At 38.5% G+C, this 26543-nt stretch overlaps 1 protein-coding gene across 1 annotated transcript in view; it reads left to right on the top strand.

Moving 5' to 3' along the window:
* Gpr176 (G protein-coupled receptor 176) overlaps positions 1 to 26543 on the top strand; it is a 123014-nt gene that overhangs the window by 89730 nt on the left and 6741 nt on the right. The window lies entirely within an intron of this gene.

The following is a 26543-nucleotide window of genomic DNA, read 5'->3' as shown; positions in this document are numbered from 1 at the left end:
TTCCAAAATAAAAAGATGGGTGTGGATAACAGTGGCAGAGGTTGGGTGCTCTCTGGTATTCTTTCTCACTCTTTTCCAGCACAATAGAAACTCTGGACACAGAATAAATATGTCTTTTGGTAACTAGCATGGTCATGTGACTGACACAAATTATCATAGGAATTTTCCCTTAAAGACAGCAAATACTGGCTGCCCCCTTTCTAGCTTCTTTGTCTTTTTTTTTTTCCACCTTGCAGCCTGAAATACAGATGTGTTTTCTAGATCTCTAGTTCCTATTTTGAAACATGAGGGAGCCTGGTATTTGGGAAGTTAGAATAGTGAACTAGAAAAACACTGAAAATTTTGGAGCAGAGCACCCATAGCCAATCTGACTCTTGGATTTTAATACGAGACAGAAAGACATGCTTGTCTTGCTTAAACAATTATTTTGTATTTAGCCACATCTCATTTTAAGTGATACAGTGATATGACTTTTTGGAAGGGGGTGGTTTATAACCTCTATTAAAAGCTTATTATAGGGCTTGCTCATTCTTAAGGACAAAATGTCCATTTTTATTTTTAAGAAAGTATCTTTGATGCATCTATTTCTTTTTTATTTGTTTGTTCTAAGTCTCTGAAATGGGGAATAATTGATTGCCTACTTCTTCATAAATCTTTGTGGAATATAAAATTTTGCTTTGCTTCAATTTTATCACATTTTGTCAATCGGTAGATATAGAACTTCAAACAATTATTTTATGAAAAATACTCAAAGCTAGGATCTTTCTTAAGTAAGAGAGTTGGCTATGCTAGACTTGGAGTTCTACTTATGCCTGTGATATTTTCAGTGGATTACAGTGAGCTTGCTCTAAGCAAAATGAATAAGCTGTTTGCTGAACTGTGAACGGAGGAGACAGAATGTACTTATATTTGGGGAGAATTAGTAGAAGATGGCCTCTCTCTTTCTGTCTCTCCAACCACTAATCTACTTTCTGTTTCTAAAGATTTTCTTTTTCTGGACATATATAAATGGAATTGTACAATATGTGATCTTTTGTTAGTGACTTCTTTACATAGCCCAATGTTTTTGAGGTTCATCAATGTTTTGTGTGTGTGTGTGTGTGTGTGTGTGTGAGAGAGAGAGAGAGAGAGAGAGAGAGAGAGAGAGAGAGAGAGAGAGAGAGAGAGATAATATCTTCAAAGTGAAACACTGCATATGTTTAATTGCTGCTCGGTTTTGTGGCTTCCTGGGGAGTACTCAGCATCTCCCAGTAGGGGAACAATGTCAGATTCCTTTGGTGCATGAAATTAGAGCTGGTGTCTGAGAGGCCATACACATTTCTGTGCCAGCTGTCTTTACACTCTGACTTATTTGGGAGACACTACATTCCTTGCAAAACAGTTGGTTAAAAGCAACCTTTAAGGGAAATGTAATTGAATAAGTATGAAGACATCCCTCATTTTCCTGCCCTACACCTTCGGAAATATACCGACTGACTCATCTTTTTAAAAATAACAACTTGGTTGAGATATAATTTGCTTGCCATATGATTCACCCTTTTAGAGTGCACAATTTAGTGGTCTTTATCATATTCACAGAGTTGTGAACCCATTATCACAATCAATTTTAGCATTTATATTTCTCTAGGGAAAAACCTTATGCTCTCATTAGTACCTTGATTTCCCCCAGTCTCTTCCCCACTGTCCTAGGCAACCACTAATCTACTTTCTGACTCTAAGGATTTGCTTATCCTGGACATATACAAATGGAATTGTACAAATATGTGGTCTTTTTACAAGTTTCTGTGTGGCCATAACTTTTCATTTCTTTTGGGAATACACCAAGGGTGAAATTGCTGAATGAGATAGAAGAAAATACCCCTTGCCCTATGCTCACTAAAGATGTCCATGCCACAGTCCTTGGAATCTGTGAATAGTTTGTCATAAGGCAATTGAACATGAATTAAGGGTGCAGGTGGAATTTAGGTTGCTAATCAGTTCACCTTAAAGTAAGGAGATAATTCTGAATTATCCAGGGGTGCCCAATGTGGTCCAAAGAGTCCTTAAAGGATGGAGGAAGGAAGCAGAAAGTCAGAGTCAGCATGATGAAATTTTACCATGTGCTCAGCAACACTTGTTATCATCTGTCTTTTTGAGTATAGACATCCCAGTGGTGTGAAGTGGTATCTCTTTGTGGTTTAGATTTGCATTCTTCTGATGGCTAATGAAGTTAGGCATCTTTTCATTGGCCATTGGTATGTCTTCTTTGGAGAAATGTATATTCAGATCCTTTGTCCATTTTTCAAATTGGGTCATTTGTCTTTTTATTATTAAGTTGTAAGGGTTTTTTTTATGTGTTCTAGATACAAGTCCCTTTCATATATGCCTTGCAAATATTTTCTCCTGTTTTATAGTCTGTCTTTTCACCTTCATCATTGGAAATGCAGAGGTGTGGGTAGAAGACTTCATCTGCCATGATTGAGCAGCAGTAGAAATCCAGGTGCTCCCCATTTCCACTGTCAGCCTAAATAACACAGGCTTCAATTTTCCTTCAAATGGTCCTCTATTCCAACCTTAAGCTGAAGAGAACTATTTCAACTTTAAATGACTCTAAATTAGCTTAATCAATGTCCAGAACTGTGGGATATAGCAGAGCCTTTTACTTATATTGATGTGCACTGGGGCAGCAAGATAGAGTCTCACTTATATTAGGTTTGTGTTTATATTCTCCTGGATAAGATATTCTAGCTGTTGCTAGTATTTTATTTTTCAAAAGTCCTTTCACATTCTAACATTTCTCAAACTGAGTTATGTTTTACAATCAAGGTGTTATTTAAGTCAGTGGAGCATCTTAGAATTGAGAAAGCAGCATTGAAATTTAAATTTAATGTCATTTGTGGACACCTTTGCCTTTTCTCTTTTACAGAGTATCAGCTATTGACATTTAGCACAGGGAGCAGAGTGACTTTTTAATTGGCACCTCATCTGCTGACTCTAATTTTATTTCCCCAAAGTCATCCTGTCCTGTGGCTTTGCTAAATTTCTCACCATTGCTGTAGCCATACTGTGCCACCTGCCTGCATGCCTGGGTGCTCCCTCTTCCATTCCTGCCCCTCCCTGGGTCTGCTTGAGGCTTCAACCAAGACACAGGCCAGGCATATCCTCTTCCAGTGCTGCTGTGTCCCCTCCCACGCAGTTTGGTCCTCCTTCTGCTCTGCTCCCCAAGTGCCCCAGCAGATGCTTGGTAACTAACTACTTATCTACCTGTATGCCCACTCATCTGTCAATTCCTTGAGGTTTGGTCTTGTTTATTTGGTAAGCCTGCTTAGAGCCTAGCATTCTAATAACTCAGTAAATGTTTGTGAATATGTTAACTTTTTTCTCTGCTATAATTTTATACGTAGTTCATTATTTGTTTAATATCAAATGGTGATAGTTTATAACTCTTAGTTAAAATTCAGAAAAATGACCAAATGATAATAATATGTTATCAGCAATAGCCTAGCATTTTCTTCATACCATTTGTCTTATGATACACTGGTGATTTGAATCTGTGAATTATTCACACCAGAGCAATAAAAAGATTTATTTATCTGAAGTAGTTGGGAGTGTATAGAAATAGATTTGTATATATTTCCACATATAATTTTATAATTATAATATGTTGGTATTTCTTAAGAATATGCAAAGTTTGACTTGGCATGGGAGTGCATACTTGTACTCCCAGGCTGAGATGGAAGGATTATAAGTTTGAGCTCAGCCTGGGCAACTTAATGAGACCTTGTCTCAAAATAAAACATTAAAAAAGGCTTGGGGATGTAACTCAGTGGGAGAATACTTGTCTAGCATGTTCAAGGCTTTGGGTTCAATCCCTGTACTGGGGGAAAAAAAGTACACAGATGGGTTGTTCTAGACAGAGAAGATAAAATCTACTGCCCAATTAGTATTTATTGCCCATCCTTGTTTGACAGATGCAGCCATAGGTAGTATAACAAGTCAGAGGAAAAGTCACCAAAGCCTCTAATATGCTTCCAGTGCAGGGGCCAAGCTGTCCTATCTGAGTGGGTTTCCATCTCTTCCCTGCCTAGAGAGGAGACAGACACTGAAGGATGAGTCAACTTTGGCCTTGGAGGGCTTATTTAAAGTCTTCATATTAGACTCTAAAGCCAGGTAGCCAAGTTTTCACATGGTTTGGGGACAGTGCTAATAAAGTCAAGGTAATAAGAATGTATGTTTTATACAGAGAAAGTAGTCAAAACAAATTAGATCATACAGATCTCCTTAAGTAGCTGTTCATTTTTATTTTTGACAGACTATGTGAAGCAACTTACGATCTCCGGTCCTTTCTGGGTACATCTAAGTCTACCCTTCATTCCTAGGGTGGCCCACTTATCCTTGTAGATACCTGCAACATCACTCTCCAGAGCTTTCTTAGATTTGAACCCAGACCCTTTTAAGCTCCTTAGGGCCTTTACGTACATCTTTCTCAAGGAACTCTGGCATACTCTGCCATTCTTCTTGCTCATGTGGCTTCCTTACTCACATCTAGTTTTTGCACAGATCCATCCTGCCACAATCTGAAGAGTTACCAGCAACACATCTTTTGGTTCTTATGCTCAGCATTGGGGGTTGCACTGTCAGGTGTTGTCTCTTCCTGAGGAGGCTGTGTGATGCCATGCTCTGGAGCTCCCTGCTCTGGAGCTGGACTGCTTCTTATTTCTATCACTGTGGACAAATGACTTAACATCTCAGTGCCTCAGTTTTATCATCTGTAAAATGATTTTTTTTCTTAGATGTGCATTTTTTTTTAAAATACTGGGAATTGAACCCAGGTCCTTATGAGTGTTAGGCAAGCACTTTACCACTGAGCTGTATCCCTGGCCTTAAAATGAAGGTTAATAATACATTTTTCATGGAATTCTTGCAAAGATCGTATGACTCACATAAGATTTAGACAGTTGGCAAGGGCTCACTAAGTGCTTGCTGGTAGTTTCATCTTTCCAACATTAGCATGCAAAATCTGCTTAAATTCCAGTTACCCCAACCTGGACAAACGGGTCCACATACAAAGTTGGGGGAGGGGAGTTGCACCGTATACTCACCCAGGCAGAAGTGCCTGTGCCCTCAGGTTTGAATCCTGGAGGAGGCAATTGTAGTTTGTTTCCAATGTCTCCTTAAACTCCCTATTGATTCTCCTGGCACTGTATAACAAGGGCAGCCTTTTTTATTTTATTGAAGCAGAGGAAAATCACACTTTACTGATTACTTATTCTGCTCCCTGGGTGAATTGCAAGAAATTATGTCTGGCTCCTTCGATCTTGCTGGGAAGGCTACTCTCTCAGCCAAAGCTAAGTCTTCCACCCCTTTACTGGTCCCTGTTGTCGGCCTTTCCTATTGGCAGAGGGCCAAGTCAATGCTTTTGCTCATCTGAAGGACCAGGAGGAAAACCTAAGCAGTGTCCTAAGGAGCAATGGCTTCAGGCAGTCAGCAGGAAGTGTCTGTGCCCACTATTCTCTCCACCAGAGTCTTTTCTCTCTTTTGGTCCTCAGATGAGATGTTAGTGTCAGCAAGACACTTGTCAGTCAGATCATGAGCTGGCCTTTCCTCTGATCATCCCACAAACACCTACTTAGTTAAGGATATTTCTGTCAGCTTGCTGTGACAGCTGGAAAACAATCAAAACACCATCTCTCTACTGCCAGATGTTGAGCACCAAAAAACAACTCTAGGCATATTTGTAATTATCAGTAGACTTTTAGAAGAAAAATTAACCTCTACAGATGACATTTTGAGTATCATCAAAATGACTAGACTGACTAGAAGTGGAAGGGTGTGTGTGTGTGTGTGTGTGTGTGTGTGTGTGTGTGTGTGTGAACCTATTTTTGCTTTCATGTTTTTAGTTTAGAAACAAATTAAATCACATGTTTATTATGCCCTCTCCTAATTACACTGTAGTTGAGGTAATCAGTGTTGACATCCTGGGTATAACCTTCCACGCAGTCCTCTCTGTTTCCATGGGGACAAACCTCCAGTTGAGTTTGGCAGTCACTGTCAACAGTCCTTCAACTCTGAACATACAGCCTTTATATATTGATTTAAAAAACAAATGTAGGATAGCCTCATAAAAGTAGGGCTGCTCAAAGTATATATATTTAATAAATGGCCAGATTAACTTTCAGATACCTATTGCAATCTTCTTGGATCTTATCATTTTAATTTCATTTTTGCCTAGCAATGATGGAAAATGGTTTCTCCCTTTTATTTTAATTTACGTTTTTATCACTGGGTCAGTGGTTAGAGTTCCTTTTTTGGATGCTGACCCTGATGGCAACTTTGAGACTGCTTTCAATCCCCATGTGCTTCTAGTTTCTCCAGGCAAGAGCTGAAGAAGCAGCTTCAATGAGCATGATAGATTTTAATCATCATAGCTGTTGTGTGTTGCATAGATTTAGAACCATCAAAAAGATGGATTTCAAGCAAATGCCATTAGAAAAGTTTACAGGAATAAAGAGTAAAGAATAGCTTATGTATGTGCACAGTTGCTAGAAGGGTTCTGGCTTTGCTTAGATCTCTGCAGTAGCGACCTTGTGGGCCTGTTGCCTTGCTGTGTCCTGTGCTCTGAAGAACACACAGAGTCCCCCTATGGGATGGGAGGACCTTCTACTCTGCTAGCGTGTTAGATTTAGAAGGAAGTACACATGGAGGCAGAAGGACTCCCCAGAGCAACTTTGAAACTTTTCTCTCATCCCACAATCTCTGCTGAAACAAGGTGCATAGTCCTGTGTGGGCCTCCTTTTCTGAAGATTTTATAGCTTTTAAACAGCCCTGGGATCTTGTCTTTACTCCAGTTGGAAATCTTTCATCCTTTTTCCAGAAGCACACTCCCTCTCAATGTTCTTGACTGAATAGGAGTGAGTTTTTTTTTTTTTAATAATTTTTTAGTTGTAGTTGGACACAATGACCTTATTTTATTTATTTATTTTTATGTGGTACTGAGGATTGAGCCCGTCCAAACCCAGCACCTTGCATGAGTGAGGTGAGTGCTCTACCGCTGAGCCACAACCTGGCCTGTGAGTTTTTTAGAAATCACTGTCCATCTCTGCTTTCATCTACACTCTCAGTTGCATCATCTACTCTCCTGCTCCAGCTTGCCCAGGTTGCATGTCCTTGGAGCACAGTGACCTTATTCTTGAGGACTTGTTTGTTGTGGATTGTAGCTTTTCTCTTTTTTCTTCTTCTTTCATTCTCTCCTCCTCTGCATTGAGGGTGCCATGAAGTAGGCACTCCACAGCAGTGCATGCTCAAACACTCTTTTGGGGGTGCTTTCCCCCAGAAAGACAGGGAATGTGATTTGGAGACGGAGCACCAAGGTAGCATGTTAACCCCATTTATACCAGTTGCTGAGCTTTTGATGGACTGTCCAACTCCAAACTGGGAGGATTACTTTCCATGAGCAATGAAAAATTACAATAATTCATTTGGAAAAGTATGTGCCCTGTGAATGATAACTTGTCTATGCAGTATGGGGTACTGGGCACAGGGATTACCCCTCCTCTTGTCTTAGTATAACTTCTCACCTGATTGGCAAAAACTGATGAGAAATGATAGCATCTGTGTTGGCAGGATTGTTTTGGGAAAAACTCTCAATAAAGATTATTGATGGGAATGAGAAATATGTATACATGTGATATTTATTACAGTATTGTTTAAATAGTAAATAAATTCATAAACAAAGTAAATGTCCATTTTTAGGATAAATTGTGTTCTATTTATAATACAGAACAGGGAGATTTCCCCATGATGTATTGCAAATATGTAAAATGTAATTCTGTTTTTACAAAACAAACAATGACAGTAGCACTATATATATGTCTGTAAATGCAATGTATGTTTATATATGATTAGCTAAAAAGACTACAGAAAGAGTTCCTATCAGTTATTTAAGAGAATAGTGTCTATAATGAAGAATAGCACATGCAAAAATGTCATTTACATGAAATTATTTTTATATTTGTATTCATGCATAAAGAGAAGTGTGAAAAGACAACACCTGAATATTTATTATACTTTTCTTAAGTTGTGGGATTTTAAGTGATTTTTTCTTCCTTCTTATACTTTTTTGAACTATTTGAATTTATAACAGTGAACATATACGAATTCTAAAAAAAAAAAAAAAAACCTTCAGAAAGAAACTAGAATTGTTTTTATTGTGAAAAAGCATAGCTTCCTCTGGGAAGGAATGCAAATCTTTAAAGTTTTAGGGATTTGAGAGAAGGCCCAGAGGGGCTACCACACCCCCTTGTCCAAGGGGTGCCATTCATAGAAAGTCATAGACTTTTGTTCTATTTCAGTTAAGAGATGGCAGTGAAAGTGTGGCTTTTCTAATTCTCACAAAGTCCAGCAGTCCAGAAAGCTAGACTTATGGATTTTATTACTACATGAGGGACTAGGAAAGCAAAGAAGTTTTGAGAAGGTGAGTGGTGTTCAAAGTTGCTTTTCAAAAGGTCAGTTGGCTGTGTGGAGAATGTTGGGTAGGAGGGAAGTGGTGATTAGGGAGTCAAGCCAGGAGGCCATTGTAGCAGTTGAGGTGAAGGGAACAGGCCGGAGTGTAGGTTTGGTGACCAAGAGAAGCAGATGGCATTACAAATGTATTTTGTGGGTCCAGCTGACAGGATTAAATGTTGGATTTGTGGACTTGAAAGATAAGAAGATGTCAAGGATGATTACTGAGTTTGGTAACATGAGCAACCAGGGGGATGGAGATGCCACTTTCTGAGATGGACAATACTGGAAGAGAGGAGATTTGGGAAAGAAGATCAGAGGTTTAGTTTGGACAACATGAGTTTGAGATGCTTGAGAGGGTTCAAAATGGAGGTGTCAGGGGAGCTATCTTGTTGCTGTATGGATGTTTGAGTCTATGGCTCAGGTAAGAGGTGAGGTGGGTAATACACATCAGAGCCATTAAAATTTCACCTGAAATAGTGCTGGGGAAGAGGATTGCATAAGGGCCAAGACTGAGCCCTGATGAAAGGAGAGAAGTCACTAGAAGATACTGAGAAGTGACCAAAGTAGTAGTAGTAGTAGGAGAAAACCAGAGGAGTACACTCTTGGTGTGTTTCTAATGTCTAGCTGGGAACAGAGCCAAGGCCTTTATTGATCTGGTTCAGGTCATCCAATAAAGTAAAGGTAGATGCTGTTACATCCAGGCCCTCGCTGCCACCCGTAGGCCCATTGGTGTAGATGATCTATGTGTCTGGACTATGTGCCTGGACTATGGCTTTTGTACTTTTCCAAACAGCCACTTATCAGGGAAAATTACATTTTGCCAGTTGAATAGCTGCATTTTCTGATTTCATTAATTTTATTGCTGATGGAAAGAAGTCAAGCTGATAAACTTACTTTAAGGACTATTAGTTGTTTGGGTTTTTGGTGTTTATTATACACCTAAGAAAGTCAGAGCAAATAGGAGATTTGCTCTCAAAAGTTAGTGGATCTGGGCTTGGTAGCACTCGCCTGTAATCCCAGCAGCTCAGGAGGCTGAGACAGGAGGATCACAAATTCAAAGCCAGCCTCAGCAAAAGCGAGGTACTAAGCAACTCAGTGATACCCTGTCTCTAAATAAAAAATACAAAATAGGGCTGGAGATGTGGCTCAGTGGTTGAGTGCCCTTGAGTTCAATCCCCGATACCCCCAATAATGGAGCTGCATGCAGGAGAAAAGTTTAAAGGACTTTTGCTTTTTTCTTTCTTAAAGAAAGGTAAGTAAAATCTTAACCCTCTGAAGAAGCATTCTTTTGTGATTGGTTACTGAGTACTGTGATGCTTTTCAGGATTTCTAGAAATGAGTCTCACTAATGTGTACTTGCGTGATCATCAGTAAAAGAAAGTTTACGAATAATTATACTTACATAATATTACAGTTAACATTACCTAATATTAACCCTTGCCATGGAGTAGAAAGTGTTTGGCATTCTAAGCATAATTTCAGTTAATGCAAGATGAATTTTTATCTTTCTCATTCTGTAGATGAGAGAAGTAAGACAGAGCCTATGCAATGCGTCTAAGAGACAGATCTCACCACATAGCAGCCTAAAGCAGCAAACATTTATTCTCTCTCCCAGTTTCTGTAGATCAGGAATTTGGGAACAGAAAGGGAGGGTATCTCTGGCTCAAGGTCTTTCACAAGGTTGCAGTCAAGGTGTTGGCCAGAGATGCAGTTATGTGAAGAAGGCTTGAGTGGAGCTAGAAGATTCCAGGTTGGCTCACTCACCTGGCTGTTGGCAGGAGACCTCAGTTCCTCAATGCATGGGCCTCTTCCTAGGTCTTCTTGGGTTTCCTAAAAACGTATCAACTGACTTTCTCCAGAGCAAGTGATTCAAAAGAGGTTAAAACAGAAGCGATGTGTCTTCTGTGATCTGGCCTTGGAAGCCCCACAGTCATTTCTGTCATGTCCTATTTACACAAATTGGCTCTAATCCATGTGGGAGAGGCCCCCCTCAGGGACATGAAAGCCAAGAAGAGGGGATCTCTGACTATCTTAGAGACAGATTACTGTTCAGGGCCCTTATAGTGTTTTTCCTTGAAGTCTTAACAATTAGTAAAATTATCTTTTCTCTCTACAAAGACTTGCCTAGTTTTATCTGGAGACAAGGGAAGTATAGATGACTCTTCCAGGACTCTTTTGTCTATATAAATCTAGAAAATCTTTTTAGTGTTGTAAATATCCTTCTTGTTCCCATGAAAGAATTTCAGAGAGTTCTTTACTGAAAAAATAACAATTTAAAAAGTTGTAGCATGTCACAATCTTTGAATATGTGTTCACTTTTATTTCCTTACTTGGAATAATAACAAAATTTGTTGGCTAATAATAATTAATGAATGATTTATTCTCATTCACGGTATTTACATATTTAAACCTTTATAAGAATAATGTCAAAAGAGACTAATGGGATCTGTAGCTTAATGAAAGCAATTTATCTTTCTCATTCTGTAGATGAGAGAAGTAAGACAGAGCCTATGCTCTCATCTACAGAATGAGAAAGATAAAAATTCATCTTGCATTAACTGAAATTATGCTTAGAATGCCAAACACTTTCTACTCCATGGCAAGGGTTAATATTAGGTAATGTTAACTGTAATATTTTATTTTATTTGTTTCATCCACATTGAATTGGTGACATTGATTATACTGTGAAAGCCAGTATTTTACAAACCCACAAAGTAGAAAATCAATATCTCACAGGATAGGAAAAAATTCTGTCTTTTGTTTTATAATAGGAAAATAAGAGGTCATATCTCCTTATTGATCTCAGTGCTCTAAACAGGCTGATGGTATTTCATGCTGGTTTTATTTTGGACCAGCAGGAAAATTACATTGTAAATAACTGAGCATTGTTCAAATCAACTAATATTAGAGGAAAAATTCAGGAGTTGGAAGCTGATTATTCATGAAATGCTAAAATATTAAGTGAATTCTCTGTTTATCTATGTCACCATCATCGTGAGTCCTGGATTCTTGGAAAATCATACAAAGCAGGAAATCTTTTGTCCAGTTTTCAACAATGTGAGTAATGAAGATTCAGTTGTAGAAAATCTCAGTTGTCTTAAATAGTCACTGGGAAATGCTTACCATGGGAGATAAATGGAACTGACATAATTCTCCCTATTGTTTTGCTCTCAATTTTTTCCCTTTTCTCTTCCTCTCTTTTTATCCTGTTCTTTCTTTCTTGTTTTTTTGAGACAGGGTCTCACTGAGTTGCTTAGCACCTCGTTTTTGCTGAGGGGCTGGCTTTGAACTTGTGATCCTCCTGCATTAGCCTCTTGAGCCACTGGGATTACAGGAGTGCACAACCGTGCCCAGACCATTCTGTTATTTCTTGAAGGAGAACAGAAAAGGAAAAGAGAGAAAGAAGTGTTAGGATTTACTTTTCAGCAGATCTCGTTCCTGCCCATCCACAAGCATTTCATTATGGACAAGAGCTTCTAAGACCACGTACCTTTGTAAGGCTTTTTTTTTTTTAACTTTTTAATTGTAGATGGACACAATACTTTTATTTTATTTATTTATTTTTATGTGGTGCTGAGGATTGAACCCAGGGTCTCACACATTTGAGGCGAGCGCTCTACTGCTGAGCCATAACCCCAGCCCCAGTTTGCAAGTCTTTTAAATGCATCTTGTTAGTTTAGTTCTTGTCTCAAGAGGAGCCAAATCCAAGTTCTGGGTGTAAACTTAAGTGTCTTAATTATCAAGTTCCTTCCATGTTACCAATGGCTCTTAGTATACTGTCTGAGCACTTTTTCCATTCTTTTATTTTGTCAGTGAGCCTTCCTGGGCTGAGTGTTGTAGCTCATATTTTTAGTGCCCTTGACCTTGCTCTGACCTTCAGACCATCACTTCCTTCCAGAGCTTTCCCTGTCTTGGCCATCTGTCTCTAGCCCTGTCCTGGATCTCACTACCTCCAGCTCTTGCTCCATCTGCTGCTCTGGCTCTCCAGCTCCTCATTCTACAAACACCTCTCTCCTGCTGGCCTTCTCCTTCCTTGTAGGGACAGGAGAATGTGGCAAAGGACACAAGGGAGTTATGGTCTAGGAAAATGTTAACTCCTGAGAGCAGTGAGTGGGAGAGTGGCTCGAACTGTTAGAATTGCAATGCCATTCCTAGCTCCTTGCCCTCCAGCCTTCCCTATTCCTCTTGCTTCCCTCCCAAACTCAGAGAAAAAGGGATGGAGTTTTTAACTTTTAATTAATATCATTGTTAGATTGTGCCAGATTGTAAAGAGTAAGAGGCACCCATTTCCAAAATCTTATTTCTCCTGCTCACATTAGCCTTGCTGGGTCCCAGTGGACTGAAGTATGATTGGGCTCACTTTCCTTTCTTAGTTCTCTAATTATCTTACCCTTGAGGTTCTTACAAATATCTCTAGCATAATTTCCTTTTCAGACTGCTTAATTATAGTTACTAGAACAGAGGGAGTAGGAAAATGGGGTATATGAGTATTCCATGTACGTTCACTACACTAATTATAGTATAACTTGATGTATCATTGTTGAATTCGTCTCTCTCAAGCTATTCTGACACTGTGTTGGCAATGAGGAGATAGTAAACATTCCGCTTGTTGATTGAAGGCAGTTATATCAATAGGTATATCTATCAGACTGAGAACACAGAAAATAATTCTGACAAAGTCAGATTAAATTTCAAGTTTTAATTAATTAATTTAGGTCTTTACGAAACAAATCCTAGATTAAAAAAATTTATGATGCTGATGAGGGTCGGCAGAATTTTCAGATATGTTTCTTTTCAGGCTTCTTAACCTTAGTCTTATAATATGTCAGGGGAGAGATAACCCCTCCAGGCTATTGTGATATGAATGGTACAGAAATATGGACCTACCTTCAGAGATTGCAGGAGCACTTTAACATCAGCAAGGACCTCTCAGTGAGATGACCTGTGTAATAGATATTTAGGATAGTGAGCTATTTCACGTCCACTCAATCAAGCATGACTTGTTTGGATTTTGATCTGAGTGAAGCATGCCTAATGATGGAAAAAGTTAGACTTCTTATCTCTGGAAGCTTTCTCCATACACTATTGTCTTAATCTGCTTTCTGTTGCTCTGAGAAGGTTTATTTAGCTGATAGGTGTAGGGAATGGAGATTCAAGGGCATTGGGTAGGTTTCTGGTAAGGAACTTGTGTGGCTTCAACTCAGGACAGGAAGTGGAAGGGGAAGTAGGTGTGTTGGAAGAGAAGTAGGTGGGCAAGAGAGTGGGGTGGTGCCAGGCTCACTTCATAACAACACATCTAAAGAAAACCAATCCAGTTTCCTGAGCAAGAACTCTCCCAGGAGAAAAGTATTAAATCCCCTTTAATTACCCAGCATCCCTCAATCCTGTTATCTGGGAAATCAACCCTCACGTCAACATAGTTTCTGGTTGGGACAAACCTTATTCATGACACAGCACCTAATACAGAGGAAATGGCACCTGTGGTTATTTAAGATTATCAGTGTTATCACAGATAGGTAGGGTCAGTGATCCCAAGATTCTTGCTACAGCTTTTCAGGGAATGATATGCTTTTCAGGGAGGTTGATAGACTTACTATGAGAAATCAGAGAGCAAGGTATTTTATGAAGCAATGAAAACTTTCTAGTTGATTTTTATGGAAAAAATTTAGGCCATTGAAGAAAGGAGAATAAAATCAACTTCAGACTCCAGTATGTCTTTCTTCTTGCCTTGTGCATCTTTTGTATTTCCAGGGACTGATTTCATAGGCTTTGTGACTTCCATGAGAGAGCCTTAGGGATGGGGCAGACTTGGCTGCAGTCACTTCAATCTTTTTGTCTTGATCGTACTATACAGTTTGCCTTACCTTTTGGATACTGCTATGGCTAAAATGTGTGCTTTGGTTGTACATTTGTTGTGGACTCATAGGAGCTGAACAGGCAAGGCTTTTTTGGAGTCTCTTCATGTTCTTATGTTTTATAGAAATGAATCCTGTTAATATTTTGTTTGAATTATTCATTGGGAACCAATATTCTGAGGAGAAACTATCCAAGGTTAGATTGGAGATACATACCTCCTAAGATGCTTTTCACTCAAAGTAGTTATTTAAAATTCACCATGAATTTTAATAAACGAACAACATAGCTATCGCCTGTTAATTTAATTCCTACTTAATTTGATCTTCCTGTACCATTTAAGAAAAAGCTTTGGAATCAAATTAATTGTAACTAAAATAACATAATGTTCTTATGATAATAGTGATGGGCTTAAACAGAATTGGGCAAATACAAGATAGTTTAAACACAAGTTATAGCAAATTGACACTTCATTAGTGAGGGAAAAGGCCCAGATTTTTAGACAGAGAAGAAGAGAAAATTGTACTGAAAACTACCAGACACAGCCCTCTGAATACCGGCTGTTTTTTCTTCATATTCTAGTTGATGGCCATGATTCTACAATTATTCTGCTACCAACAGCAAATAAAGAAAAAAAAATTACTTATCACCTGGTCAGTGCTGGCTCTCTGAGTAGCTTGAAATTTATCTACATATAGTAAAGAGAAAAATGTTTTTTAAAAATCAAAACAAGACAGTCCATTTTAGAATTCTTTATGCTTCCCTTCAGAAGTATGAACTTTGAAACAGCTGCTCAGTGTTGGTGCCACCTCTGCTCCCAGGTAAATGCAGCTGAACAGTGCCCTTTCTGAACCCTCCAGGTACCATTTGCCTTCTCTACACTGAGGAGTTCTTTATTCCTGTCTTGTCTTTCCCTGCCCTTCCCTTTGTTCTGTCCTGTCCTACTCACTCTTTCTTATGAAAGGGAGCTCCCTTTGAAGTTTTGCTTGGGTGTGAATTTAAGGGTTAGAGAAAATTTTGAAACTGACTCTTAGATTTGGCTGTCATTTGAATGTGTTCTCTTCAAAATTGAGGTGTTAAAACTTAATGGCTCATGTGATGATATTAGGAAGTGCGACATTTAAGAGATGATTAGACCACTAGAGATCCTCCATTGTGAATGGGATTAGGCCCTTATTTAAAAAGAAGATTGTGAAGTATTTGGTTCGCTTGTCCCTCCACTTTCCACTGTGTGAGGACCCAGAGTTCCTCACCTCTGGAGGATGCACAACAGCCGCCATCTTGGTAAGAGCATCCCTTACCAGACAACCGAACTGATCAGTTCCTTTATCTTGGACTTCATATTCTAGTACTGAGAAATAAATATCTGTTTTTTATAAATTATTTCTCCTTCATAAATTACCCAGCTTGTTCCATTAGAGTGCACAAAAGGACTAAGACAGATTTTCAGGATCATTATTTTCCATTGTAACGTTACAACTTTGGGTAATAAGCATGGGGGTCATATATTAATAAGGGTATTACATGATGTTGAGAAGTTTGGTTTTATTTTTTTCTTAATGACAACAGGAATTTATTTAATACTTTTGGTAAAATTGTTACAGGAAAGCAGGGAAATGAAACTCCAAACCTGGGTTCTTGTGTTCCAACGAAAGAAAATTTAAAGTCAGACACCAAAAGTCTTGCAATAAAACTTTATTATAGGTGAGAGTAAAGTAAAAGCAAAGTGAGGCTCAAGCAGAGAGCATTCTCAAGAGAGAGAGTAGGCCATCTCCAAGCAGAGAACGCCAAAGGAGACAATGCTGTTCCCACATTTTATTACCATTTGATGTTTACCAGAAGAACTGGGGACCACCTTCTGTACTCTTTGCCAATCAGATGTTCAACTCCTCCTTCACATAGGGCAGTGGAGATTTTGACCTTAGTTGGTCCTCTCCGGAATTGTCATGGTGGTCATCCTACTTAGGGGGGCTTTATCTACAAGTCAGTCCCATGTTGATGTGGGCACTGAGGTCAATAGCTGGTCAGAGTTACCTTAGTGCACCTGTGCTAATAAAGGAAACTTCCTTCCAGACAATTGGAGACACTTTTTATAGCCATAATTCCTAACTTCACATCAGTGGACTTTGTCAAGAGTTAGTTCCATTAATTCTTTTCTCTTGATGGATTTTCAACTAGCTCTCTTGCTTCTGTTTATTTTCTACAAATTAAATACCACCCTTTGCTTTCTCATCTACTTTGGAAGAAGTTTAAAGCAGACCCTAAAGTAATTTAAAGAACTCTTGTGACTTTGCCTGCATTTCACTGCTCATTACTAGCTACTACCTAACAAAATCAATCAAGTTACTTTTGTACCTCTACTCTTTTCCAAAATGGATTTAACTCATTAGTCTCACACTTTTTCATTTTCTGGAAATATTTATTTATTTATGCACTTATTTACAAACAAAAAAATAATTATTTTCAAAGCTTAGCATCACAGTGAAACCACATTCATATTGTACCTGCATAAAATGGAGCAATGTCTTTGGGGATGCTTTTGCTTTCTCATGATGGTGGTAAAACATTGAATAAGGTTTCTTTTTTCCATCTTGATAAAGTTTCTTAATTGCTTAACTTGTGAGTTTAAACACACAAGGGGCTTAGTGGCTACCTTTGGGAAGATGATGGGGGTATGATTAATGTTTTTAAAGACTTGCCTTTAAAAAATAAGCATAATTATAATCATTCTTTTATTATTTGAAACATATCCTTGGCCAGATAGCATTAAAAATATTTTTAATAATGATATAAATAATCTCTTGGTGTTTTCAAGTGTTTAACTAATTGAAAAAGTGCAATCAGGCAATCATCATTACTTTGAGATTTTTGCTTTTTCTTATGAACCGATGCCAAAGCCATTGATTTTTTTTTCAATTTTCTTGACCATTTGTGGTTTTTAATTTGCTGTTTTCTATATTAAGATACATCATGTTTGTGTGTTGCTGCAAGATTTCTGTGGGGCCTTTTGAATGTTTTATAGCAGCTTGATGGATTTTAGGAGCAGGACTCCATCTGGAGAAATAGCAACCTTGTTCTGAGACATCTAGCTTATGCTTCAAGTCAAGGCTGAATGTGCTAGGAATGAACAGACTCCGCAGTGGTTCAGGCCCTCTTTGCTAGGGGAGAAAGGGCTCCAGTGAAGTCACTGAATCCAGATGACAGTGGGGAAGAGGGAGACAGCTGTGTGTCTCACAGGTCTGAAAGAGAGCTCTTTGAGATTTCAACAACTGTCCCAATGTCATGGTCTCAGGCACCCATCCTAACTCCATGAGACAATCTTCTGTGGTTCTGCTAGAACAGCATCACTCAAGGAACCTCCATGAGGTAATCCTAGGTGGTTCTTCCTTGGCAGATCCAAGTGCCCATTTGGCACCTGAGCTTGGTAAGTCCTACTCTGTCTCTCATTTTCTCGATTCACCTGGAAGTAATCAAACCATACTTTTAAAAAATTTTGGTTTCGTCTACTTTGAACTGCCTATTCTTTATTCTTTTTTTAAAAATATTTATTCTTAAGTTTTAGGTGGACACAGTATCTTCATTTTACATCTATGTGGTACCGAGGATCGAACCTAGTACCTCATGCATGCTAGGCGAGCCCTCTACCAATGAGCTACAACACCAGCCCCCTATTCTTTATTCTTTATGTCCAGTTATTTTACTATAGTTTTTATTTTTCTATAATTCAGTAATTTTTAAATATCTTGTTTCTTTCTAATTATTCTACTATATCTAGTTCTAGAAATGTTAATTTTGCTATTTGGGGGGTCTGCTGGCTCTCCCTTATGGCTTTTCCTCAAAGGGTCTTTAATGTTCAATTATGAACTCATAGTTTGTAGGGCTAAGAATTATCACCAGTTTGCAGAAGAGTATAAACTGATGGAAAACATGAATGAGATATAACTAATAGAATGAGCTCTCTAATGTGTGCTTAGTAATAGATTAGAGAAGAGAATAAAGAAAGAGAGTAGGGCAAAATTAAAAGAGGCAATGGATGTAAATTTTAGACACAAGGAAAATGATAAATCCTAGAATCAAGGAAGCGTGCAGAGCTGCACAATTTTTGGTAAAACTGGAGAACAGTTAGTGAGTGTACTGAGAAAACAACTTTTCATATTATCATTTGGTAATGTGTGGGACCCCACCATAAAGCTACTTGAGTGGTCTTTTACTTGGTCCTGAGCCATGGGGGACTTAGGTTTCCCCTTGGGAAACTAAGGCATTCCTGTGTGTAGACTGCCCAAGGCCTGAGATCTCTGCCCTTGTTCTACTAGTGGGACAGCTCTCCTAGCTCCTACTGGACGTAACCCATTGGGAACTAGACAGTCCACCCCTTACCTTATTTGTCAAAGAATATCTCATGGAAAGCCTTTGATGTTCCCCCATATAAATAAAGCAAGCATGGGCTTTCACACTCTTTCCAGTCTGGAAGATCCGAGAGCCGGCCTACATCTGCTTTCTAAAATTACTTCCTGTGTCCTGTGGTCTCTTCCCTGTTTTCTCTTTCTTAGTTTTTATTCCTCAGCCAGCCTGCTTCGGAAACCCAAATTCCACTGCCCGCGCGGAACGTGGGCGAGAGTAATATATATTAAAAAACATGCAAGACATTGGTCCCAGAAATTCTGCTTCTAGGAATTTCTCCTCTGTAAATATTTAGTTCAGTTCAGTTTTGCATTGTATAATAATGGAATATTGGAAACAGCTTAAACAAACCCACCCATGCTGCAGTAGATCAAATTAATTAGTGTATGATTATAAAAGCACTGATGCTTTTATGTAGCTGTTAAAGTGGCGTTGTAGATCTGTTTTTATTTATTCACACATAAATATAGTTGATTTGGTGAGAAGATCTAGTTTAAAAAGCACTGTGCAGCTGGACTTGGTGGTGCATGCCTGAAATCCCAGTGACTCTGGAGGCTGAAATAGGAGGGTCACAAGTTCAAGGCCAGTCTCAGCAATGTAGCAAGACCCTAAGCAACTTAGAAAGACCCTGTCTCAAAATGAAAAGTAAAAAGGGCTGGGGATGTGGCTTAGTGGAAAAGCACCTCTGGTTCAATTCCCAGTACCAAAAAATAAGTAAAAACAAAACAACAACAACAAACAAACAAACAAACAACAACAAAAAAACAGTGTGCATTGGTCCCACTGGCACATATAAAAATCTGTATATAAAAAAAGAAGTTTGGAAGGATAAATACTTAAAGTTTATAGTTTGCCATTACTGGGTAATTCTCAGCTTTTCTTTTATACTTTTATATATTGTTTGAATTATTAAAATTAACTACATGTTGCCTTAATAATCATAAAAAATAAGATATTTCACTTGGGAAACAAAAAGCAAACCTGAAACAAAACCCAAGATCTTTCTAAACTCCAAGTAATTGGAGCAGTTGTGATGGCCCAGTTCAGTCCATATTACACTGTAACCAAAACAGTAGCCTGGAGAGTAAGACTCTTGGGCCTCATTCTTTTTTGTTCCAGCCTACCTTCTCCTTCCTTGTGCAGCTTTTAGTAAACAAGTATATTTTTCAGTCTTCCCTCTTCTTTCTAAAGCAAAGTACATGGGTCCCAATGTACTTTGTGGATAACTGCATCAGCTCATTTTTAAAAAATGGAAATAACTGGATTAAAGTTAGTTAAAATCTTTCAATCCTTTCTGTTTGGCCATTGAGAGTGCTCAGCTGGGGGAGATTCAAAGTATCAATGAGCACTGATAATTGAAAAATTGGTCAAAAGATGTGATCCTTCTTGTATTTCTCCTCTGGAGGAAAAAGGTTTCTCTGTACCTGGCGCCCAGCTGGACCACTGGCCATACAGTGCTCACACTTCACACTCATCCTTGACCAGATGACTTCCTTGGGACTCTGTAGAGACTTGTAATTAGAGCTCACTGTGACATGTGTGATTCTTTTGCCTTTAATATCAGAAGGAGATCCTCTTTATGTCTGAGAAAATGCGTGAGTGTGGTTCCCTGCAAGAGGTGCTCAGCATGAAGCAGGCTGCCCTGAGTGGTTGTGCTGGTTCACTCTAGTGACTGTCTGATGTTCCTGCTGAGCACATAAAAAGCCTGTAATCTCAGCAGCTCAGCAGGCTGAGACAGGAGGATCAGGAGTTCAAAGCTAGCCTCATCAAAAAAAGGAGGTGCTAAGCAACTCACTGAGACCCTGTCTCTAAATAAAATATAAAATGGGGCTGGGGATGTGGCTCAGTGGTCGAGTGCCCCTGAGTTCAATCCCTGGTACCAAAAAAATAAAATAAATTAAATATATATATATATATATATATATATATATATATATATATATATATATATATAAAATGATGCCCAGGCCCTCCAATGTTCTGAGTCAACAGGACTCAGGTCTGAGATATGCATTTTAAAAGCTCCCAGTGATCTGAATGGTCACAAAGTTATAGCTCTTCTGCATAATATAGTGATAGAGATGTCTTCCTGACACCAGGAGGTATTTGTATATCAGTGAGGTATTTGTATATCTCAGTGTCCCATCCTCCTTTTCCCCTGTATCCTCTGTTCCTCCCACATTAAAAAATTATCATTGGTGTCCTTTTTCTCACCTAATGTAAAATCATCTGTATATTTACTAGGACTAGTAAATGAGGGCTACTACTTGTGGTTAGAGATCTGGGGTCTGGATTCCAACCTAAGCATCACTGTGTGAGTATGTGTGTGTGTATGCACACCTGTGTGACCATGTGTTTTGTAAAAATTATTTACCAATCTCTACTGTCCTAAAGATGATATCTGGCTTTGGGTTGGGGGGTATAGTTCAGCCTAGCATACATGAAGTTTGGGTTTGATCCCCAGCACAGGGAAAAAAAAATATATATATATACACATACACACATATTTATGTTTATATATATATATATTTATATACACACATATTTATATATATATATATATATATATATATATATATATTTATACACACACATACACACTATGCACTCATATATATACATACTCACATATCTGGTTTTCAACCTAAAATTATTACACACACACACACATACACACACATACATACACACATCCTTACTGTCAAAAGACAAAGCTTCCTCCAGTCTCTGATGTGACACAGATATTGAAACTATCAGCCAGAGAATTTAAAATAATGATGATAATGAGGATAATTTCCCCATCTTATAGTCAGCTGAAATCCTTAATTAGGCATCCAAATTCCTCTCTGTCAAATAACCTAACATATTCACAGCTTTCAGGGGTTATACATGGACAGGTCTATTGGTGGGTGACATTATTCTACATATCATACATATCATATGTAATCCGAATCTGGAAGACAGAGAAAGCAGGGGCAGAAGAAATACTTGAAGAGATATTGATTGGCCAGGAATTTTCCAAAAATAATAAAAGACATAAACCATAATTCAAGAAAATCACAATATCCTGGACAGAATGTGCACACACAGATCATATTCAAACTTCCAAAAACCAAAGATAAAGAAAAAATTTTGAAGATAGTGAGAAAAAAAAGGATACATTACACACAGAAGAACAAAAATAAAAATGGAGATAAGATGGAATTATGAAAAAGAAAATCCAAAATCAGGAAGATAAAGAAGAAAATAGGAATAAAGAACAGATGGGGCAAATAGGAGACAACTAACAAGATGGTAGATGTTAATCCAATCACCACAATTTACATTAAATGTAAAGGTTCTAAGTATACAAGTTAAAACAGACTGTCAGATCAGTTAAAAAAGCAAGTGCCATCTATAGAGAAAGACACTTGAAATATGAAGATGTAGACAGGCTAGGAGTCACTCTTGTTATCTGGCAGATTGATTAAAAGTATTTTCTTATTCCCCTTCACATAATTCTTTTAACCCTAGAGACTTTGCTTTTGGCCACCTTTCAACTGAACATAGAAGGCAAGAAGACATTTAGAAATCCATTCTGCTCAAAGTGGTTGTCTGTTGTTTCTCCTATTATAGTGTTAGTATTACTTAATTTGCTTATACCCTCCTCTTGTATCACATGGAGCTTGCTGAGGGTGAAAATTCCTTTGAAATTCTTCTAACCTTTGTCTGTTCACTTTGGCCTCTTTCTTGGCCACAGTCTGTTTCATTTTCTTTTCTTTTTTCAGGGTTTTATACTATTACCATTTACAGAGTATTTTTGACTTTTCCTTTTGACAAAATTTTGACTCTTGTGAGCACTTGCTTTTTTTCAAGTTTCAGTTTTTAGAATGTTCTGGGTGATCTACTATCTTTCTGTAAAAGCATGACCATGTATCTTTTTACTGCTTTAAGTCTCTGGGGAAGAGAGTAGTTGAAAAAGGGTAATGTACCTATTTTCCCAGAAGGATTTTCAAAGACACTGTTTCCTATGGCTCTTTTGAAATATCTTTTTTTCATTTTTTAAATTAGTCTCTTTAACACACCGAGATTTTTGCTCTCAAAGATGTAAAACCCAATATATCAGTTCAAATGGACAGCTAAATTTAGCTGGGAAAAAAATGGGTGGTTCTTCATTATTAGTCAGTTGTAGTTAATCGTGTGTGTGTGTGGCCAATCAGAAATTGGATGTAGGCAGTTCTCTCCTGATAACTTTGATCCAATTCAGGTTCTTAGAGCCAAGCAAGTCGGTTTTAAATGAGAGAGAATGATGGTTTAGAAAATGGAAAGAACATAGTGTTCTTTAGTGTCATGTTCTTAATAACAAATCAGGTTAGGTCTAGGTGTCGCCTAGAGTCTTATGTAGGTGGAGATAAAATGTGACTACAGCACTCTCAGACTTTTCCAGTAATATACTGAAAACAGGTTTTCTGAGTGTGAGGGCAATCTGACTTTGACCTCTATCACTGCTCTGATCTTCAGAGTTGATTTAATCTTTCTGGTGGCTAGGAGGGTATCCCCTTCCTCTCTCATTCCATGAGTGCTCAGGAGAGGAGGACTATCTTCCCCCATGAAGGAGGACCATTCTTTAGTCAAGGGCATATGAGTAGTTGTGCTCCCCTGCTGGAACCTCTAAACAAGCCTCAAGGTCCATTTTCAGGAGAACATATGGTAGTCATACCTCCAAGACTCCAGACACATCCAAATGTGGTGCTGCATGTGTCTGTCTGCCTTTCTTAAAAAAAAAAAAGGTGAGAAAACAAATTTCCTCATTCACAAGTGTGGATGTGTTTATAAAATGTTCATTTTATTGTCTGTATGATTCCTATGATGGTATATCAGGCACCCTATCCCACAGCTGGAATATTTTGACCTCAAATTATTATTATAACAAATAAACTTAAAGTATGATTTAGAAAAAAAGCAATAAAAAAGCATGCCTGACTTAATAAGGAAGGAAAGATATGGATGGGAATGTGGAATATGAGGATAATGATGGAAATTAATTTAAGGTAGGTTTCAAAAGATAAGAGACCTGAGGCCCACAGCCTGCCCTTTGCAATGAATTTTCCTGCTTGTTATGTTATTTGAGATTTTATATTCAACATATCCTACCATGTGTTGGGTAGGTTAGGTCGAAAGTTAACATATTAATAGTTATTAACAAATATTAACAGTTACGAGAGAAAAAATCCTAAGTGTTTGACTTTAACAAGAAAATAGCTTACTTGAACAGTGGACTGGAGACACCCCCAATTGTGGAAGCTGAAGAACCCGGCACGCATGCTCCCTCCACGGACAATTTCTTCAAGTTGTCTATTTTATTAATAAGTAGCTACCAGACTTTAAGTCTTGTCTGTAAAACTGAAGTGAGAAAAGATGCCTCAGTCAGACTCTAATCTGTGCTTTTGTGGAGGAATGACAGGCAAAAAATAAAATCCTTAATCAATCGAGTTTCAAATAAATCATTTGTTGTCTGGTGGTACTAGTAAAAACAACTGAATAAATGTGTGTGTGTGTGTGTGTGTGTATACAAACGGCTGAGTTCATCTCACAAGTCACCATACTAATATAGAGTTCAGTAGAGATTTTCCTAGAGGCAGCTGGCCTACATATCTACATTCAGTGGCTGGTTTTCCTACTTTGCTTTCCTACTTTCCTACTTTGCTTGTGGGATAATGGGCAGCTGTAGGATATTGCATTTGAAGAGAAACTGTTGACAGTAAGTTCTGTCTACATCTGAGGCAATGAGGCAGCTCCTTGCCGTGACCTTGTCTGTAGGCCTGAACTCTGCTGTCGCTGCCCGGAACCATCACTCTCCTTCAAAGCACGCTGTGGCTGTCAGCTCAGTTCATTAGAAGCCATTCTGTGAACTTGGGCACAGGAGGTAGCGGTATCCTTAGGGCGTGACTGATTGACCTGATGGTCCTGCTCTCTCCCCAGGCAAAAGTAGAGTAGGCTGCACTGCATATCTGAAGACTGGGGCCCTTGGAGATTCAGGGTGAGCTGTACGGCGTCCAGAAGTGGCATTTGTGAAACTTTTGCTCTGGGTCATTATGCTGGGACACTTTCACAACTTGGGTGTCCATTCCCATACCTATTCTGATACTGGTTTAGTCATTCTGATATAGAGGGACATGTGGAGACTACCTACTGATGGACACACAAATTACAAAAGGGGTTGTCCTCCTGCAGGGACTTTTGGTTACTGTTTGTCCACTTATTTTTACAAATTCATTTATTCAACAAATATTTATCAGATGCCTGCTCTGTGCCAGATACTGAGCCAGGTGTGGACTTATAACAGTGAACAAGATTGACATGGTTTTTGTTCTCATGAAATGGAGAGAAAACAAATAACCAATAATTATAAGAACTGCAAAGGATAAAATAGGGTACCACATTAGAAGATAATGAAAGGAGGAGCAGTATTTAAAATAAAAATAAAAAGAGGGTGAGAGAAAGCCTTTTGTAGGTGGCAGCATTTAAATTACTACCTGGATTAAAAGGATCCAGACATATGAGGTTCACGCTAGGCAGTATAAAAAACTTGGGTAAAGACACTGAGATAGGAAAAGGCTTGATGTGTTTTGAGAGCAGAAAAAGGACAGAAGAGCTGGTGCCCAGCAAGCCAGAAGATGGTGTGAGATGAGGGAGGCAGACACCAGATCATGTAGGCCCTTGAGGACCATGGAAAGATGTAATAGACTGAAGGGGATTATGGGATCGGAAACTTAGTTGGAAATAGCCGTCTAGAGTTGGGAGAGGCCTTCTTAGGGACATGAATTTGGAAGTCATCAGCATTTTAATGGAAAAACCACAGGAATAGAGTGTAACCTAGGAAGGGGCTGTAGAAAGAATAGAGGATGGACTGAGAAAAGAAGACCTGGATAGGTTAGGGGCTGGCAGAGGTGAGAAGGTAGGAGGAAAGCAAGGAGATAGTAGTTCTCTGGAAACCATAGAGGAGAATGCTCAAAGAGAGAGGGCTGACTGTGTCACTACAGCTGAAAAGTCTGGAGTATCACTATTTAGTATGGTAGTCACTAGCTGCATGTGGCCATTCAGCACATGTAACTAGTTCAAATTGAGATGTGTTGTTGGTGTAAAATAAAATGTACACAGGGTTTTGAAAATGGTACAAAAACAAGAATGGAAAATAGTTCATTAGTATTTTAAAATAATGATTACATGTGGAATGATAATATTTGGGATTTATTGGGTTAAATTAAATTTATTATTAAAATTTCACTTGCTTCTTTTTACTTATAAAAAGGTATCTATGATGGGCTGGAGTTGTGGCTCAGTGGTAGAGTACTCGCCTAGCACACGAGAGGTGCTGGGTTTGAACCTCAGCACCACATAAAAGTGAAATGGAGGGCTGGGGCTGTGGCTCAGTGGTAGCACACTTGCCTGGCATGTGTGAGGCACTGGGTTCGATTCTCAGCACCATGTATAAATAAATAAAGGTCTAACAACACCTGAAAAAAAATTTTAAAAATTGAAAAAAAGCGAAATGGAGATATTGTGTCCCCCTACAACTATAAAACAAACAAACAAAAAGGTATCTATGAGAAAAATTTAAATTACATGTGTGACCTACAGTGTACTTGTATTGCAGTTGGCAACTTGGAAGTCATTAGCAAACTTGATAACAGTAGACTACCTGAGATTAAGTAATACCCAGCTAATTGTTTATATGCCAGTGATACTAACTCATCATCATCATAATTCCATTTTGCCTAAAATTAAATAACAAAACTTACCACCAAAATGTCACCTACACTTTA

Source organism: Marmota monax, unplaced genomic scaffold (genome assembly GCF_021218885.2).
Source record: "Marmota monax isolate L192 unplaced genomic scaffold, Marmota_monax_Labrador192_F-V1.1 WCK01_AAM20220418_F8-fsc00001, whole genome shotgun sequence".
Classification (NCBI taxonomy): Eukaryota; Metazoa; Chordata; class Mammalia; order Rodentia; family Sciuridae; genus Marmota; species Marmota monax.
Note: the sequence above shows the minus strand (reverse complement) of the source record. Positions and strands in the feature narration are given on the sequence as shown.